The sequence below is a fragment of the Fomitiporia mediterranea genome (assembly GCF_000271605.1).
Source record: "Fomitiporia mediterranea MF3/22 unplaced genomic scaffold FOMMEscaffold_3, whole genome shotgun sequence".
NCBI lineage: Eukaryota > Fungi > Basidiomycota > Agaricomycetes > Hymenochaetales > Hymenochaetaceae > Fomitiporia > Fomitiporia mediterranea.
Window position 1 is genome coordinate 205,677 of NW_006760388.1, and position 8,612 is coordinate 214,288.

An 8,612-nucleotide genomic window follows, 5' to 3' on the forward strand; every position below is an offset into this window, starting at 1 on the left:
ACCCAGCGGTCAATACTGTCTTTTATAGGGTAGTACACGTGTAGATACATGAGGAGGAAGTGTAACTAACTACAATGAGAATATATGCGCTTGTGGGTCCCACTGTGCAATGATCTGACACAATCAGCAATGTAGTAGTAATAAAATACAAACCAGTAAATCAAATCCTTACATAGGTAAAGGGGATTCTTTTCCCCTGACCCCTTGCTCGAGTACTAGGTTATCCCAGTCAGTAGTTGAGTGAACTAAGGGCGATTAGAATTCTCTTGTGAGGAACAGTGAGTTTCCTTACATATTTTTGACTGTACCCACCTAGCACTGAAACCTCTTGCTGGACACTGAGGAACCAAAGGGTCTGATCAACCCTAGGTCTCCCTCATTGTCTAGTACCCATCAGGAATTATTAGTGAGTAAAGTTACGATTTTCGAGTAGAAACAGAGACTACTTACTGGATTGGCCCCTAGTAGGTTCACAATGCTTCAGAACACTACAGAATGCTTCTGGAACACATTATCACATATTGATATGGACTAGTGCTGGATACACTGGAGGTTCACATTGATTGGATGGGTTGAGGACCAAGCATCTGTGACAGTGAAAAGGAACAAACAGGTGTGCATTGAGTTTACAGGCAATGGACAACAAGATTATCCATTAGAGATTGATTACAATGTGGCCACCAAGCCTTGACTGACGATTCCCAGAGGGTACCCAAGTCTGGATATTGATACTAACATGCCAGGAAGTAAGTCCTTGTCCCTTGTGGGCTGGAGGCAACCCAATGAACCTATACCAGGTGATAAGTCCTTGTCTACACAAGGCTGGAGGCACTCTGATGAACTAGTACATACTAATAACGTAGAACTAAGGTATGTAACTGTACCAGTGTATATAGTTAGACAAACACACACTGTAGAGCAGACACCAGCAAGTATTGACACTACTAGGCTCAAAGAAATAGCAAACAAAGGTACAGAGAGTGGAAACACTCAGGCGATTGTTCTTGAGGATTCAGACAGTTGAGTTCAGGATGAACAGGCAATTGGATTCGAGGATTTGTCCAATCGAGTACAGAAGGTCAAGTTTGAGGATTCAACTCACTGAGTACAGGCAATTGAGCTTGAGGATTTGCTTGATCAATTTCAGGCTACCAAGTTTGAGGATTCACTTGATAGAGAACAGGCAATTTGGTTTGAGGATTCACCAAGTTGATATAGAGAGCTAACAGCAAGCATCAAGGAATTTGCAAGCCAGTACAAGAGTTACAGAGTGCATATAGTCAGTATTAGTGAGAGTGTGGATAAGTATCCAGTGAGTACACTTACTTCAGAACGGAAACACATTGACAACAGCAATGTAGAGGGCAATGAGACACTTAAGACCCTTTTAGGCAGCAAAGAAAGCAGCCAGGACTTGAAGAACAAGAGTAACAGACAAGGCCAGGAGAGCTAGGCATCAAAACTACAGAGAATCAATGAGGAACAAGATTTCCAGAAGGCAAGTAAGACCTTCAGACACATTGCAAGAGCCAGAGCAATTGAGATAGACATAGGACATGTCAGCCCATTCCACAGTTCAATAGACATCAATGATTTGAATAAGAGAACGTACAAGTTCAATAGAATGTATCAGGAAGAGGAGAAAGCAACTCCTTCATCAAACAAGAGCAGACTCAATAGTATAGCAACAGAAAAGTATGAAACGCTTCAGGCAGGCTACAGAACGAAAGCCAGACATGCCATAGTACCTACAGACAATAGAGATCAGAACTATTGATCTAAGAGTGTAGAAGAAACACTCAAGAGTCCAGACAAACGATTGCATTTGTAGAAAGTGAAAGGAAAGTGCAAAGCAAAAGGAATATGCAAAGTACAAGGAACGGAACGAAAACCAGAACTGCCAGGCATTCAATACAATTGTGAAATTGATTCAGACTATCCTAGTGAAACAGACATTGCATTGACAGAACAGTACTTTGAGGATAGCAAAAGTGAACACAAATTGGAACTACAAGGATCAGCACTTGATCCAGAGGGTGAAAACCAAGCATACACCCACAAAATTGAGTGTTTAACCTCATACATGGCAGATATCAACTATGCATTACACAGGAGCAATGTACAGGAGTACTACAATGGATACAACACCCTAGCCAGGTCCAGGAATAAGAGAGAAAGTGAAATACCTGGATATATACAGTCTCAAATAGAAATACCGAGTTTTTCAGGACATCAGAGTATCCCTTGCAAAAATAAAAGGAACAAACGATCCTATAGCAATACTTCACAATTGAAAGCAGTCCCAGGCAAGGCATACACTAGTGGTATTAGTGAGAACAATATTGATTCAGAGTGCAGCAAACTATACAGTTCAAAGCCACATATCAAGTGTAGCAAGCATAAGAATAGCTCAAACAGTAGTTCAAGAACAAACAATGGACACAGGCATACAGTGTAGAAAGGATTCTACAAGACTACAGATACACATGGCACATGGAAAGGACTAGGAAACACGCATACAACCATTGTTTCAAGGAATCTAAGATGCTACAGGCACAAGGCAACACATACAAGGACACTTCAGAGACACTACTACCAATTCTTAGAGCCACAAATCAAAACAATGCTCTTAAGAAATACAGGCTGTTCACAGACAACAGGAATGTGTACCAGGACATCAGGAAAGGACCTGAGAATGTTAGAAGATCAGAATATAACCAGCCAGATAGTATTATGGTTTACAAGGCAATGCAAATAGTAAACTGCACAAGCAGGACAATCTATCAAGCATTACTGGACTATAAACTACAACTACTCTTGGATACTAAGAAATATTTCAATCTAAATGATTCACACAGGTATTCTATTAAGTTAGAAGGCTACATCATACATCAAAAGACAGACATCAGTACATTGAGCAAGGAAAAGTGTATATACATTGAGAATAAGATGATACTGCTTCAGAATAAGCATCAGGCATGGAGATACATCGACAGTGATAGAAAGACACAGACATATGCATACACAGTCGATTCTATTCAGTACAGGAAGAGATACAGGATTAGTATTGAGTACTACAAAGGAACTATGTCAGTTGACATCAGAACAGACATTTCCATCTTCAGGATTGAAGAAACAGTCTATAATGAGCACAATTGAAGTAATTCGTATAGAACATTGTTCTATAAGGTACAATTGGATGTTACACTACAGAACTACTCAGTTTACAGTGAAGAACTGTTGGAAAACGTTAGAACCAGCTCAGACTACAAGGATATATTGTACAGAACACAGTTTCAGGAGAACACAAGGTATTACATTGTGAAATACACCTTCAGACAGCCAGGATTCATTGGAATAGACTCAGGATACTTTATTAGACGTATTATGGACATCACAGGCACTCAAATGGATGTGCTAGTGTGTATATACTCAGGATACATAGTAAGAATCAAGATATTCAAGCTACAGAATGACAATTACAACCTACAGAATGTAAAACAGCTACAATCTATGCAACACAATAACAGTAAGACACTACTGAGATCAGGAATGGATATGCATTGTATGGAACGAAGTACAGAAGTTTAGAGGGCAACTTCAAGCCAGAGAACAGGTTCGGAACCCAGACAATCTACTCAATCTGCTCAATCTGCTCAAACAGATTATCACACTGCTTCAAGGGAAAGCGAAGGCAATACACATACAGTCAGCAGAGATCAGAGTGATAGTGAATTAGGAATAATTGATCAGACTATTCAAGCATTCAGGCATGATACTTCAATGATACAGAAGGAAATAAAGCATCAGGACACTCCAGGACATCTATTGAACAATGATACAGTTTAATCTACTCTAGGAATGAGTAGTTACAATCAGTTCGAAGTATGAAAACATGCAGAAGACCTCTCCAGACACCCCAGATATGTTCTAGGACAGTACCAGACGTCTTATGCTGAAAATGAAGTCATATTTCGATGAGAGGGTGAGAGGCACACACATTACATTGTATACACACTCTTTGAGCATACAATCTACATGTTTGAACATACAATTTTCTTACTTGAATTGCTACAGAACAATTTTGTAAAGGACTTTGCAGTACCAGACAGTATTAGTACTACAGGAAACAGGACACACAATAGGTACATAAGGAAAGAATACATTGGCACAAGGACAAGTACACAGAAAGACAGGAAGTCAGTGCTAGAATGTATTGATCCACACATGGATTTGCCAAATGAACAAGGAATTGGCAGCATACACTCAGGACTTCAGGCAGTGCTACTGTGCATACAGACAGGACATTTCATTGAGACATACATGGAACAACACAGCATACAGACAGCTACAGCACTCAGGAAAGTAGAGAATGCTACTTGGACACAGTGTGATAGAACATTGCACCATGAGACATTGAAAGTATACTTGGACAATTCAGGAATTGAATCAGTCGACTTACAAAGACACGAACGAGTCAAGACACAAGGAAACAGTATGAGAATACAGTAGGACATTCATTGTGCACTGAGATACTGTGTATATACACACATATCTAGTGATATTAGGCTCATACATTACAATCTCATTGAATTCAAGGCAATATTTTCATTCAAGGACAGATATTACACTCTAGGTTGCACTCCACAATTAGTATTTGGACATTGGGCTCAACAGGATATCCAGTTTTGTGTCACAGTTGGTTATTACACACAAAAGAGCACACATTTGGAGATATTCTACCAATACGAGCACAAGGCACTACATTTGCAGGAACTAGTCTATTGGAAAAATCAAGGACATAGTAGAGGAATTTTGAAATACATCTCCACTACATGTTATTGCATTACTATCCTACAGGAACAAGAATATGCACAAGGTCAGCTAGAAGCCACAACACTAATCCATTCTATTGAGGAAGAAGGCTATAGCTTTGTTGATCAGGGATTTACCTCCACGCTTCCTAAAGATGCAGGAGAAGAGAATATTTGCAATTACCATGCTGCTGGAATTTCCATTTCCGTACATATTGATCTACACTGTGTGTCTCAGAATACTCAAGAGCCAAAACACCATATCTCCCCAGGAACTCCACTGATTCCCTTCAAAAAGTGTTGTATCAATAGTGACAATCAAGAGGCAACTTTTCTACTTATTGACTATATGGTAATATTGACTATGTTTAATTCTATTGATGTTTTATCTAGTTTCACATAGTTTGGAACCATACTACTCACTGTCTGGAACACCACCACTGTATCAATACTCACCAGATCGACTTCGGATCAGTTCAGAGAGGCAGTACTACATCACAACAATGTTTCCCATATGCATGGGCAAGGTATTTTATTATTTACTCATCACTAACTGTTACTTTTAAGTAAGTTCACTGCCTTTTCTACTGATTTTTAGCATTTAGGACTAAATGCTAGAGGGCAAGTGTAAGGATTTGATTTACTGGTTTGTATTTTACTATTACTACATTGCTGATCGTGTCAGATCACTGTGCAGTAGGACCCACAAGTGCATATATTCTCATTGTAGTTAGTTACACTTCCTCCTCATGTATCTACACGTGTATACCCCTATAAAAGACAGTATTGACTGCTGGGTAAAGGGGATTCTTTTCCCCTGACCCCTTGCTCGAGTACTAGGTTATCCCAGTCAGTAGTTGAGTGAACTAAGGGTGATTAGAATTCTCTTGTGAGGAACAGTGAGTTTCCTTACAGTATTCTACTACACATGTATACACATATATAAAGGGTTTTCAAGCTAAGGGTTAGGGGATTCTTTCTCCTCCTTAGTACTCAATTACTAAGTTATTCTAGTCAGTAGTTGAATGTGCTAGTAAAGAGAGAATCTTTGTATAAGGCTAGTATACCTATTCTTACACATTTTTGACTAAACCCACCTTTCCATAAACCTACTAGGCTTTAACAACCAGAACTGAGTGCTTTATTACTCTAATATGTTCCTCACATTGTCTAGTACTCCTTTAAATTCAAAGAAACAAGTGAGTAGTTTGCAAATCTAAATTAGAAACACATATACTCTTACTATGACTACTAAGATACTTAGAATGCTTGAGGGACACAAACAGATTGTTCCCCTCAATACAGAGAGACCTCCTTGTTGAAATTGTAAGAGGTAAGCATTATTCAGAAGTGCTAAAGAGTAGCTTTCCCCAAATGTAGAGAGATTCAAAATAGTGTACACTACAGATTTTGAATTAACAGAGTATGTAGACAATAGACAACAAGATTATCTGTTGAGTACTAAACACAATGTAGCTACTAAGCCTTAGTAGACAATCCTAGAAGGGCCCTCAAGTCTAGAAGTTACTATTAACATACTAGAGAATAAGTTCTCATCTGTTGTAGGCTGGAGACAATCTGATAACCCTTTACTAGGTAATAAGTCCTTATCTATACAAGGCTAGAGGCACCCTAATGAACTATTACATACAAGTAATGTAGAACAAAGGTATATACCTGTACTAGTGTATATTGTTAGACTAATGTGTACTATAGAGTAGACACTAGTGAGTACTTACCTTACTAGACTCACATAAGTAGATAATAGTAGTACAGAGAGTGTAAACACTCAGGAAACTAGTATTAAGGATTCTGTTAGTAAGAACAAGAGTATTAGTAAAGGAACAACACTTTCCTTACAGTAGGAAATGTTCCAGAAGGTTAGAAAGACATTCAGAAACATCCCTAGGCTAGAGACACTAAAAGCTATGAGTAGGCTAGCTAGTCTATTCAATCAAGGAATTGATATTAAGGAATTGAACAAGAGAACTTATAAGTATGATAGTATGTATCAGGAATATGAAGGAAACATTGATTTGGACACAATCAATCTATCCAAACTAACTAGAGACAAGTTAGCTAAATGGATGTATCAGAAAGTATGTTGTTGACACCTGGAAGCTACTAAAGGAATGTCCAAACAATCAGAAGATACTCTACAGTTTGAAAGCACATGTTCTTAGAAGAAAGATTCAAGTAAACCTGTACTTAGTAATAAGAAAAGTGTAAGAGCAAATAAAGGAAAAGCTCTAAACATTTATAATTACAGTCAGGTAGAACTAGACAGTTCTAGTAAAGCAGATTCTAATGTACAAAGAATGTATTTTTAGGAGATAGAGTACAGACAAAATGCAGAATTAGGACAATAGAATTTCAGAAATAAAGGCTATAGTAAGGCTCTCAGAACTCCTCAGGAATTACTGGTTCATTTCAAGCAAGAAACATATTACCCTAAGATAGAAAATCAAGGCAAGAACACATACTACAGATACAACACCCTAGCAGAGTAAGGAGACACATTGTAGAATAAAATACCTGTATATATGTACTATTATACTAATGTTTAAGAATTACTATATACACTCAGTACAAAACACAATATTAAAATGAACAGACTGAACCTAAATGTGAAACTTACAGTTCCAGATGCATCTAATGACAGTAAAGACAAATCAGAAACTGTAAAAGGCAAAGAGAGTAAGGAAAAGAATTTCTACTACAGTTCTATACTCTCTATTAAGTATAGTACAGATAGAAATAGTAAAGACTACAAAAAAAGAACTATACAAGATACTGCTGAGTCAAAAAGCTCAAATACACTGTAGACAAATAGATTCACATCAGTAAGACCCTTAGACAACCTTACAAGAAAGAGTTATGTGAATTGTGTGATACAGAGAGTAGAAATTGTAAAAAGGTAGGATCCTAACCTAGATCCAGGTGATAGCTCTTCAGATTCTTTGGATTTGAGCAGATACTCAAGTTCTGACAATAGCAATGATAGCAATGTATTATTCAAACCTACAGACATTGATTCAAGTGACTCTGAAGGTACTAAGAAGTGTAAAAAGCTTGCTAAGAGGAAATAGAACAAGAAACTTCTGAAATTGAAGATACAGATACAGAGTACAAAACCTATTGTTCCTACAGTTTATTCAGGTAAACCTAACCTTCAAATATACACTAAGTTTGTCATAGAAGTCAACCAGTACATGAAGTAATCAGGTTTACATTATTTCCCTAAAGAACAAGTGAGAGTACTACCTAATTTTATTAAAGGACAAGCTATAGACTTCTATCTACAGAAAATAGGTATGAACAAATCTTGATGGACCTTATCACAATTCTTTAAAGGTCTAATAGACTTTTGTTTCCCATCTAACTTTACAGAAATACTTAGGAAAGAGTTTAATATAATGAAACAAGGACACAGAGTCATACAGGAATATTTGTACAATCTAGAAATGAAAGCAATCAATCTAGACAATATTTCTGATAGAGATTTAACTAGGAGAGTATAGGATAGACTTCATTCTAAGTATCAAAAGCAATTACAGTTGGATTGTTTGAATCCAGACACAGTTTTGTATGAAGAATTCAAAGACAGGCTTAAGAACATTAAAAAAGCAAATGAAACTGTTAGAATTAAATGGCATACAGATACTAGAGATCAATTCTATCCTCAAAGTAACAAAGAAGACCATTGAAAAGACAGATAGAAGAAGAACAACCAGAGGAACTATAGGAATAATAATAAGAATTGACCAAAGGACAGGAATTATAATTATAATATAATAA